Raw genomic sequence first — 12,048 nt, forward strand, 5'->3', positions numbered from 1 at the left:
GTACACTCCTAGAAAAATGTAGACATGCAAATCAGTAGTTAATTAATATGAGGGGGAAAATCAATTGTATGTCTCAAAGTTTTTCAAAACACAAACTGAATCTTTTTAATATATAGGCTGTGTATATGATATGCAGACTCTCTCAAAAGCCTAGACCAAGTAGATTAGAAGCATCCAATAGCACAGCTATATACAAGATACTGGATACTGTACAGCAAACCCTAACAAAAGGACTTTTCAAAGTTAACCCAATTACCAAATAATGTGATGATAACATTAACTATCGATTGTCTTTTTGAACCCTAAGACAGCAGGAACCTCACATCTCCACTGTGTGGAATTGTACCCCTCCTACCCTATGGTTTTGTTAATTAATCCTTTCTTAAATAAAAATGAAAAAAAACTCTGTAATCAATAATAAAAATTAGCATAATTTTCATTTATTAATATTCACATATTCTTTCTTCACATAAAATCCTGTGATATTCTAAATGAAGACAGGAAAACACAGAATGCATTATACTGTCCAAATGCTAATGCATAAAACAAATAACCTGTAAGGAAGAAAACAAGAGGTGCTAGAAACATTATACTAAGCTGAATTAAGGTAGTTAAGATTAATTTTTTTTGTTGATGTGAAGAGTCATAATGGGTTTTTTGGAATAGATGATATTTTAATTAGGTCTGGAGATTAATCTGAAAAAAATGAGGAAGTTTTTGTCACATAAGCAAGTTGGACAGTTTCATGGTTGGAAATTGGCATATATAAAATCCAGGCAATTGAATAAATAATAGAATTTTTGAAATTGAATCAGGCAAATGATGAGATTCTTTGCATGAGGATGGACCAGATATAAGCTGGAACATTTGTATTCTGTTCTATAGGTTGTGATAGCTTTTAAATGTGGAGGATAAGGTTTGTAACTTACAGGTTTAACATGAACAAAGGTCAGAAGAGGAAATATCAAGATCAGAGAAACCAGAGTGGAGTCAAAAGATGTAAAGTTGCGTAAGAAGGCAATGGCTGTGATCCAGGATGTAGCTCAGTGGATAAAGCACTAAACTCTCATGCATGAGGTTCTAAGTTTGATCTCTAACAGCATATGTACCAGAGTGATGTTTGGTTCTTTTTCTCTCTCCTCCTATCTTCTATTTTTCTCATTATTATATTATATATATATATTTATAGCAACGAAGCTGAAAATATAGTCACCAGGTAATGTTTTAATATATCAATAGATAGGATGGAATTGAATCAAATATAGTTTAGCATTATACATTGAACTTTTTAGGTAAAAAGTTATCCTCTTACCTGGAATTCTCTCTTTCTCTCTGTAAAGATTTTATTTACTGATTGATGAAGATAGGCAGAGTGAGAAATAAAGAACCAAACGTCACTCTGGTACATATGCAGCTGGGGGTTGAACTGGGGACCTTACATTTGAGAGTCCAAAGCTATATCCATTTTACCACTTCCTGGACCATTCTCTCTCTCTTTTTCTTTCAGTAGGTAAAGTTGGTTTGGTAGGTAACAATGAACATGAGTTTCATCTGTCTATGGGGCATCATAGTGAAACCTGTTGCTTGTTTTAGCCAACTATTTTTTAAACCCTTCTCATTTTATTGCAGTTATGTACCATTTCACAGAGAGTAAAGTCTTTCAAGGTTAGACTTGAATTTTTGCCTTTCAGTTTTTTTGTGTGTTATTTTCATTATACTCTTCACTTCTACCTACTAGCTAAGCAAATCTTATCTCTTCTCAATTGTCTTTGAGATGAGTCTCTTCTAGAAGCAGCCATCATTCAGTTGACATTTTTTGGTGGCTGACATGAATTTTGTGTGGGTAAAATCTTCCTAGGATGCACCACTGTCTATCCTTTAATTAGAAGAGAGAAGCAAATCAGGGCTTTCTGTGGATGTATGAAACTGAAAATGTGCTAACTTGAACTTTAGTTCTCACATTCCAACATGTGGGCTAACAAACATAGTTTGTTACTGAAAGAAAAGAATAAACACAATCCATTCAAAAAGTTACAGGTGAGAGAAGAAGAAAGCCTGTTTCTGAAATTCTGCTCAGGACTTTGGCCTCTTTTAGCAGCCATATATTTCATCCCTTGGATGCCTGGAATTCTCCAGTAAACCTTCCTTTATTCCTCTGATATTACCTAAGCTACTCAATCCTTTCTTATTGTTGTTGTGTTTTTTAAAATGCACTGATAGGAGATGCTCAGCATACACAGAAAAACATTCAGAAAATAATGTGAAGACTTGCATGTCACATTAGACATCATCAAAATACATTTTGGCACTGGAATCCTAGGAGTGGATGAAAATATCTAGAAAGAGTAAAGAGAATGAAAATGGAACAGGGCCTGAAGGTAGGACCTTCATAACTACCGACTTCAATGATAAGCACAAAGAGGGAGAGATCTGTGAAACAGCTTGACAAAAGCCCAAAGAATTTCAAATGTGAGGTGGGAATAACTCTAATATCGCAAAGAGGTCAAACAGAAAAAAGACTAATAAGGAGCTATTGAATTAGCAAACAAATGATTATTGTTCACTTTCACTTTTATAAGACGTAAACAACTTCAACGGAACAAGAAGGATATTGCATAAAAATAAGGATAAAAATAAATGAGAGAAGATGGCTCTTTAAAAATATGAAGGAATGGAAAAGAGTGAGGCAGTAGTTGGAAGAAGAAACATCAGTTCCACAAATGTTTCATGTCTAGTAAGTACTAGACACTAAACTAAGTACTAAGAGTTTCTGTCTGCAATATCTGAGAGGCTGAGAAAAACAAGACTGGAGAAATATGTTTTTTTAAAAATATTTATTCACTCATTAATTAAAAAAATTCTTGTGCTTAATAGGATAGAGAGAAATTGAGAGGCCAAGAGAAGATTAAAAGGAAGCGAATGAAAGAAAGAGAGAGAGAGAGAGACAGACAGACAGACAGACAGACTCTGGGACATGGCTGGGGGAAACTCCAGATAATAGAGGTCTCTGACATTTCTGTTCTTCAGAGACACCTGGATGGATGCCGGGTTTTGTTTCCTCAACCCCCAGCCAGTCTTGTTTCTACCCTAGGGTTTTTGCAATTGCAGTTCTTTCTTGCTCTTCAAAATACTGTTAAGATCACTGCAGATGATTATGTGATTATGTCCATGAAAAAAATTTGAGACTAAACTAAAGAAAAAACAATTTTTAAGAATATTTCACAGAAGTAAGAAAATTCAAACAGTGAGAAAGTATTAATATAGCACAATAGTGCAGAATGATTTGTCATGAGAGAAATAAAGAGAATTTAGGGACAATGAATTGTCCAGGTTATTATAGCTTCATGCTAAACAGTCTAAAATTTAGTGGCATATAAAATTGAAATGTGCTCATGGATTCTGTGGATCAGGAATTTTTAAAGGATTCAGTGAGGAGTGTGTGTGTGTATGTGTGTGTCATGGATTTATTCCATTGTTCTTAGCTAGGAACTCCAGGCTCAAATGTTACTTATTTATAATCACTGAATGTATCCAAAAGGAAATAACTATAGTAAGGAAATATTATGAGATTAGAGGCAGATGTATTCACAAGAAATAAATACAGACAGATCTAACTACTGATGGGAGGGATATCAGAACTTTATGGTCTAAAGAATAGCTACAGTAGAAGGTATTGCTGCCATCATTTTCCACACCTGTCTCACCTTACTGTGAAGCCACAGAGAGCCACAGACCACTTAGCTGTAAAACAACCAACATGGGTGTCAAAGTTGGAATCACAAGATATAACAGCTCAGTGGCCTTACCCTAAAGACAAATATTTATGATGCTGGACATTTTGTATCAGCTGCTTGTAAAAAAAAACATAGCACTTTTTTAGAAAGCAGAAAAGCCCTTGTTTCAGTGAAGCAAGGTGATTTAATAAGTCAAGGATCATTTTCAATAATGTAATTTAATACATAATATTATATTACTTACAAGCTAATGCTCTGCAGCTTATGGTGAACAAAACAAAGTGATCACCTAGAGACAGAGATTTTTTAAAATAATTTTTATTTGTAAAATGAAAACACCGACAAGACCGTAGGATAAGAGGGGGTGCAATTCCATACAATTCCCACCATCAGAACTCCGTATCCCATCCCATCCCTTGATAGCTTTTCTATTCTTTATCCCTCTGGGAGTATAGACCCAGGATCATTATGGGGTGCATAAGGTGGAAGATCTGGATTCTGTAATTGCTTCCCCACTGAACATGGGCATTGACAAGTCAGTCCGTACTCCCAGCCTGTCTCTTTCTTTCCCTAGTGGTGCAGGGATCTGGGGAAGCGGGGCTCCAGGACATATTGGTGGGGTTGTCTGCCCAGGGAAGTCTGGTTGGCATCATGGTAGCATCTGGAACCTGGTGGCTGAAAAGGACTTAAGATATAAAGTCAAACAAATTGTTGACTAATCACAAACCTAAAGGCTTGAATATTGCAGATGAAGATTTGGAGTCTTTGTTTTGGAAAAAGTTGTTAGGTCTATTTTAGTTATATTCCAGTGGCCCATGACTTTACTAGCTTTTGCCTGAGGCTGACATCTGATATGCAGGTGGACCCAAGTTATTGTCTGGAGAGATGATGTCATGGCTGGAAAAAGGGATAGAAAGCTGGGTCAGAGAAGAGAGTAGCTCCCAAATGTGGGGAAAGTGTATAAATATTATGGACTATAAGCCCCATTGATTTGATCTGGGGCCCATATTCAGCACAGGAGCCTATATAACCTCTGCACTTCTGTAGGTCCAAGCTCACATTCTGTGGTCATGGCTAAGAACATTCCAGGTTGCACCACTTTTAGGACCCATCTTCCTCAGATGGTAGGTAGAGTATGTTACCCAACCTCCCTTTGGAAAATGGAAGTCTCTACCATTATTGATCCACATTGAGGGCAAGGTCCTATGGGGGCCCCCAAAGGGGTCCATTATGTTGTTCCTGATGGAGATGACCAGTGACAGTGGAGAGAGGGATCTATTTGAGGTCTAGGCCTGAGATAGGAAATTTTAAGACATGAAGTCACAAAGACCAGTAGGATCATCACTGGCCCCACCTCACATTCCCTATCAAGTGTAATGCATGAATCTTTTAGAGATATTTCTCCATTTGATTTCAAATGCCTGTTTAAATAGAAGACACTCAAATATTCATTCCTTCAAAATTTTCTTGCCAACTTTGATGGATGAGTCTAAAAACCGAGTCGAATGATTTATAAATTAGAAGTTATATAATTAGAGAATTATGCATTTACTGAGTCTTATTTATTAGATAAGTCATCTGTTTAGTTAATTGCTAATTGGAAAGCAAAGTACTATGTGTGTGATTCACATCATTTGGGGGAAAATGGAGGATCAAGGTTATTGGCAAATTCTCACAGGTTGAATGTACAAGTTTTACAGGCTGGAAGAGCAGACACTATCAGTGGATCTATATATCTAAAGAATTATATTAGAAGTTGAGTTTGCAAAGCATGAAACCCTACAGCCATAGATTTCTTGAGGTGAGAAGTGTAGGTCTGTATAAGTAAAATGTGTCTTTAGAATACACTTGACTGTTGGTTACTTAGAATTCAAACTTAAACATATCGATATCTTGACTTTTGTAAACCTCAATTAAAAATGCAACTTGATATATATAATCAGGCTTTTGCAATAGTTATCTCTTTTCTGATGCCCCAGAAACTATTTTAAAATTTTTGTTGGCTACTTAACAGAAGTGTAGTCACTGCTCAAGATCTCACTCAAATTATTATCTGTTCTGAGTTTACATAATAATAAGCTATGTTACAACACCCATACTTCACTGTATTTAATATACTAAGTGCCCTCCTGCCTCACAACCTGTGGGTACAATAGGGGCCACATGAATGTTAAAGACCAAAATCCAACACTTTTGCTTTTGTCCCAACTTACTCAAGAAGTGAGTCAATAACATGCGAATTTCCCAGTAAACTTCCTAGTAGTACCCAACATTGCTTCATATGTACTTAAAAGTTGCTTCTACAAATATCATTCCTTGCCCCTGACCTGGCTGGCACTAGTAAGTGCTGTGATTGCTGGGGATGTCTACCTCCTTTCTGGTACTGTGGTCACTGCTGCCACTTTGACCATTTACTACAGATAAAACTGGTACCTGGTCAGCCATCATGCAGTGTAGGTAAGGGACTGCTACACAGAAAGAGAATTCTCCTTTCTTCCACCTTGTTTTATGCTTTGTCAGTAGGCACAGCTCACAGTGGTTTTTCATGAAAATAGCTTTTGTGCCTGTCTCTCTCTCCTCATGGGAGTTAGACTCTATTTCATGTGAATTGTCTTCATGTTGTTGTTGTTGTTCTTTTGTCAGAGCAGACAATTTCCAGTTTCTTCTTTCTGCCAAAACAATAAAGTAAACATGTGCCTCATATACTTTCACTGGCCCACCCAGACAGCTCTAAGCAGGTCAGAAATATGGTCAAAGTGTCTGGAACTTTGATATAAAGGTACAGTTCTTGGAAGGTCATAGGCTGTTGGGGACACAAAACAGACTCTTTCTACTCTTTACTGAATCAAAATTAAATATAAATAATTTAAAACCAACTCATAAACTAGTCCTGTAAGTCTAAAGATAAACAAATTGTAGCGTCTACTAAGATTTTACTCTGCTTGCAAGGTAGCAAGTTAGGCTGTAGCGTGTCATGAAAAGTGAAAGAAATTGCAAAATTCCTGGATCAGAAAAATAACAGTTCATTACTCACAACATAGCAAGAAGTATGGGCTTCTGTTCACGTCCTATCCCTTTGTTGTATAGGGACAATTCTGTGTCACAGATGAGAAGTCCTGAGTTCAGGATACCTGGTTATACGGTAATGAATTATAAAGCTACCTGCCCAACTTAAAACCAGAGAAGAGCATTGTCTTTAATGTAGTGGAAAAACAAATTTATCCTTCTGGTCTGAGAGTCTTGAATTCTGACTTTCAATGACTTTGATGACTACATGGAAGTCCTTAGAAGGGTAATACTTTCAGAGCACAACTAAGACTGTCAGGACCTTTCCTCAGGGACTATACACGATGTCAAGAGACCCTTGAGAATTTTCTCTTGACAGTATCACAAATTAAAGTGATTTTCTCATAGTTACAGTTAGTTAAAGGTCAGAATAGACCATTTGGCACATAGTCCAATAATTTTTTTCAGGTTAAAACAGAAAATAGAGTGACATAAATTTGGCTTAATTATTTAAGGTTGCTACGGACAAGCAAAAACTTTCCTTTTTTTTTTTTTTTTTTTCTCTTTCCAGAGTGCTGCTCAGCTCTGGCTTATAATGGTGCAAGGGACTGAACCTGGGACTTTGGAGCTTCAAGCATGAGAGTCTCTTTGCATAGCCATTATGCTATCTACCCTCACCTCCAAAACTATTTTTTAAAGTTGTAATATCACTGAGGTTATCATGTTCTGTAATGAATCTTATAAGTGTATTCATCATGAGATCTTTGCAAAACTTCTACAGAGATGACACACAGGATTGAGAGAGTATGTTACAGTGTGCAAGGACCCTGGTTCAAGACCCTGGCCCTTACCTGTAGGGTGAGAAATTTCACAAGTGGTGAATTAATGCTTCAGCCTCCCCTCTACACACACACACACACACACACACACACACCTTCACTCACAATTCCTTTATCTCTACAAAAATAATGAAAATATTTTTAAAATTTCTTTTTAAAAAAGTTCTACAGAGTTGATATATTGACAGATTTAAAGCAAACAAACCAACAGATGAAAAACCAAACACTTAACAGCAAAGGCAAGTCTTACCTTGCTTCCAGTTGAGATGCTAGGGCATAAAGGTCTGCCTTTCGTTCATCAACTCAGTATTCAGTAGAATTTGTAGTCTTTAATCAGAATTGATCACACTGAATATAGGATGTTTCCGAGTGCCACAGCCTGAGAACTTTCCTGCAGTCAACATTTTAGAGATACTTTGTCAGAACAAAACACAAATGCATTAACTGAAGAGGTCATATTTTATGAAATAATGTCTGGAAAACTTGCTCCAGAGTTAAACAGCTAATATCACAGTGACTAGCACATTCTTTCCAGGGATGTTAATCAGACTGTTATGGGGCGTAGCCCTCAGTATTTTATTGTATGGTCATGAAAAATCATTGGCATGGTCAGTCATTAAGAGTCCTTCACTATTACTTCATTCAGTTCCTATACTAGGAGCTATTTTATGATGACTTAGCATAAAATCCTATCCTTGTATTTAAGATGTATTCTCTCTCTAACTTAAAAAAAACTATTTATTTATTATTGGATAGAGACAGAGAGAAATTGAGAAGGGAGTGGGAGATAGGGAGAGAGACAGATAAACACCTTTGGTCCTGCTTCACCACTCGTGAAGCTTTCCCCCTGCAGATGGGGACCAGCAGTTTGAACCTGTTTCCTTAAGCACTATAATGTGTACGTTTTACCAGTTGCGCCACCGCCTGTCCCCTAAGTTGTATTCTCCATATGTTTTTCAGAGTGATTCTATCCAAACAGTGAATATGAAAGCTGGTACATATTAATGGAGGTGCATTGGATCGACCTTCTCGTGGTGCATCCCGTGAGTACCCATTTATTGGGGAAACTGACGATCCTTCCTAGCCAACTGAATCCACATGGATCCCAGTCACTTTCAAAGCCAGCAACAACCAGACATCAGGCTCAACCTGACACTGTTGACTGGCTATGGAAGAAGGGCAAACGCTAGAAGAAGAATGGAGGTGCATAAGTATATTGGAATGAAGGCAAAACTCAGAATCAGGAATTTGAGGATCAGTTTCCAAAGCATGGCCATAAGCTGTTAACTCAAAGAACAAAAACGAGCACGTAGCCACTTTTCAATGCAAAGAATATCCTGAAATTATAGCACTCAATATAAAAAAAATATTCTGGAGTCAAATAGGATAGGGATGAGGGATGTTAAGGATTAAGAGTAGGGAAGTGCATGAAATCACACCACAGAACAAAAATCTTGGGGTTGGGACACTGCAAGATGTCATTAATTTATGTCTCAATAGCAACAACAAAAAAAAGTTGTAACAAGAGAGCAGATTAGAAGAGAATTTAAAAGAAACAAGGGAAGACACAGAGTGAACTTTGTACTAGGTTTGGCCTATAGCTACAAAGCTAAGTACTCCAGTGGAAGGGGAGAATGGAGAAGAGTTGGGAGAAGGTTGGGGACCCAGTAGAGATTGATGGAGGAAGACTATAAACTGTTGGTGGGAATGGTGTACAAACCCCTATCAAGGGGAAATAAGAAATCATGCCTTTGTGACAATGACTCTCCTGTAAATCATTATTACCATAATAAGGCAGTATAAAAGAGAGTGAGAAAGAGACTTTTAGATATTATTGCATTATGAGATCCACACTTGGTTCTCAAACACTTAAACTAAAAATATATCAAAGGAAGAACTTTAATTAGTTCATGGGAAATTTGGTATAGTTAACAAATGACTGACATTTTAAAGACATAATTATGGAACTGTGATAAAATAGAAAAGAGCCATTACTGATATTTTTTAAGTTTATTTTTATTTTTTGTTTTTTACCAGAGGACTGCTTAACTCTAGCTTATTTACCACTTGCGCCACTGCCTGTCTCCTAAGTTGTATTCTCCATATGTTTTTCAGAGTGATTCTATCCAAACAGTGAATATGAAAAGTGGCTATGGGGGTAATAAGCAAAGCTCAAAAGGATGTAACTATCTCTTCCCTACCCCCTCTCCCATGGAGAATGTATTGTCTTTGTTTTTTGATGACTTGGTATGCAGAATTTGTTTCACCACTAGATCTGGAATGAGTGATTCTCTTATCTAAAAGTGTTTTTTTTTTTTTTTTTTTTACCACAAACCAGATAGGAGTACTGATGTTAAACATTACAGAGAGTGCACTCTGGGAAAAGGTAGGAGATTGCCTGTGATTAGCTGTTGGTCCATGAGCTGAAGTTACAGAGATGTGTGAGATCTTCTGGGCAGAGGGTACCTGAATTAACTGGGGATTTGGAGGAGATCTTACAGGTATCCCAAAATACTGTTCATATGAACAGTAAAGAATAACCCAGTAAGAAGAAACTATAAAGTAGACTTTCCACTGGAGCTCTAGGGAGAGGAAGAGACTTGCAATACTATACAACAGGAAAGTCATCAAAGCAATTTCCCCAAACCCAGCAAATGTGTAGGGCTCATAAAAGGATTACTTAGTGTTTGGACATTGGCCACATTGTGTATCTAAGGTGAACTATAGTGACGAAAGGAAGAAAGCTGTAACTCCGACTACTGATGGATGGGCTGGACACAAAGCCAGCCAACTTCTTATCCTTCCACCTTATCAGCCCAGGTGCAGGGCAGAGAATAATACAAGTTAATATGATTGACTAAGTACACAAGAAGAATTTTTATTTTCAATAATCTTTTGGGATGGAAGTCACCACACTGGCATGAATGTATCAGAACTGTCTGGGAATTTGGTAATTGGGAAGGTAAATTTTCTCACTACTTCTTCCTACTACATCTAGGTCTTGGAGTTGAGAACTTGGCAAAATGTCCTTACTGGCTATTTGAGACTAACTTGAGGTTCTTCAATGAAACCTATGATGCATTTCCAAACTTCACTTTCTTTATATTCAATTTTGTATGTAGCACTAATTTAATAGTCAATTTATGAAATAATGCTTATCTACTAGATATTTTGTGATAGAGATATATGTGAAAATACCTTTGGGTTAAGAGACCCTTGAATAAAGTGTTTTATAGAGTGAGGGATTTATAGAATTTTATTAGTTATTATTATTGTATTTATTTGCTTAATGAGAATGAAAAAGAGTCAGGTGCTGGATATCGAACTCAGGACTTCATGCACTAAGCTTTCTCCCAGCTGCTGAAATTTATTGCTCAACTCCTCATTGGGCAGCTGAGTCTTCAATAGTTTACTACTACCACCATACCACCACCACTACCACCTCCTCACACACAACCACCACCACCACCTCAATTAGGTTGTTTGAGTTTGAACTGGGCTCAATTCTTCTCAGTTTTATGGATTAAAAAAAAAAAAGCAACTTAAGCCATCTGTACTTGAATTTTCTTTATTTAAGAATTAAGGATAAATGTAATATTAGCTTCATGGTGTTGTTATGACGATTAGGCAAATTACCACTTTCTAAGTCCTGAACAGCATTAACTGCCATCTGGCAATATTAGCTATTATATAGCTGATGCTAGTGTTAGTACCTATTGTACAGTTGTATGACTCAAGAGCCAAATGAGAAAAACCTAGTTATGCAATTTTTTTTTTTACTAATTCCTTTTTTAAAAAAATTTTTATTTTATTTATTCCCTTTTGTTGCCCTTATTGTTTTATTGTTGTTGTCGTTGTTGGATAGGACAGAGAGAAATGGAGAGAGGAGGGGAAGACAGAGAGGAGGAGAGAAAGACACCTGCAGACCTGCTTCACCACCTGTGAAGCGACTCCCCAGCAGGTGGGGAGCCGGGGTTCGAACCGGGATCCTTATGCCGGTCCTTGTGCTTTGCGCCACCTGCGCTTAACCCGCTGCGCTACAGCCCAACTCCCAAGTTATGCAAATTTTAGTTGTGCTATTTAATTCTCTGAAATGTTGGATCATCAAGATTTTGCCGGTTTAGTTACTACAGTTAAAAAATTAGGCAAGATCACCTACTTCAGCCTCTTCTCCAGGACCATAGAAGCTTGAACTAATTGTTTTTCCCATGTGATCTGTTAGCAAAGGTGGGTGGTGAAGCACAGAGACCCTGGCAGGTGACAACTGTTTCTATGATTTCTTGTATTTCTTCTACCACTGGGAATTAATCATCTTGGTAGTGATGAATCATTAAAGTTGAAGCTGATTGTCATCATTAGAAGACGTTATTTTTTTACTTTGTCTTTATGTCAAATTTCCTTTTTAGTTTTTGATATTTGTACAGCTCCCCCACAAGCTTAATCTCTCTACGGTTCCCCAGTATGACCGT

At 37.1% G+C, this 12,048-nt stretch overlaps 1 protein-coding gene and 1 long non-coding RNA gene across 2 annotated transcripts in view; both read right to left on the bottom strand.

Moving 5' to 3' along the window:
• The window catches only part of LOC103119301 (arylacetamide deacetylase-like), a 523,062-nt gene that overhangs the window by 170,282 nt on the left and 340,732 nt on the right, over positions 1–12,048 (bottom strand). The window lies entirely within an intron of this gene.
• LOC132540182 (uncharacterized) lies at positions 4,072–8,062 on the bottom strand. Its single transcript, XR_009551403.1, has 3 exons — positions 7,830–8,062; positions 6,168–6,403; positions 4,072–4,409 (listed from the first exon to the last, which is right to left on the bottom strand). It is a non-coding gene; the product is annotated as an uncharacterized LOC132540182 (long non-coding RNA).

Source organism: Erinaceus europaeus, chromosome 9 (genome assembly GCF_950295315.1).
Source record: "Erinaceus europaeus chromosome 9, mEriEur2.1, whole genome shotgun sequence".
Classification (NCBI taxonomy): domain Eukaryota; kingdom Metazoa; phylum Chordata; class Mammalia; order Eulipotyphla; family Erinaceidae; genus Erinaceus; species Erinaceus europaeus.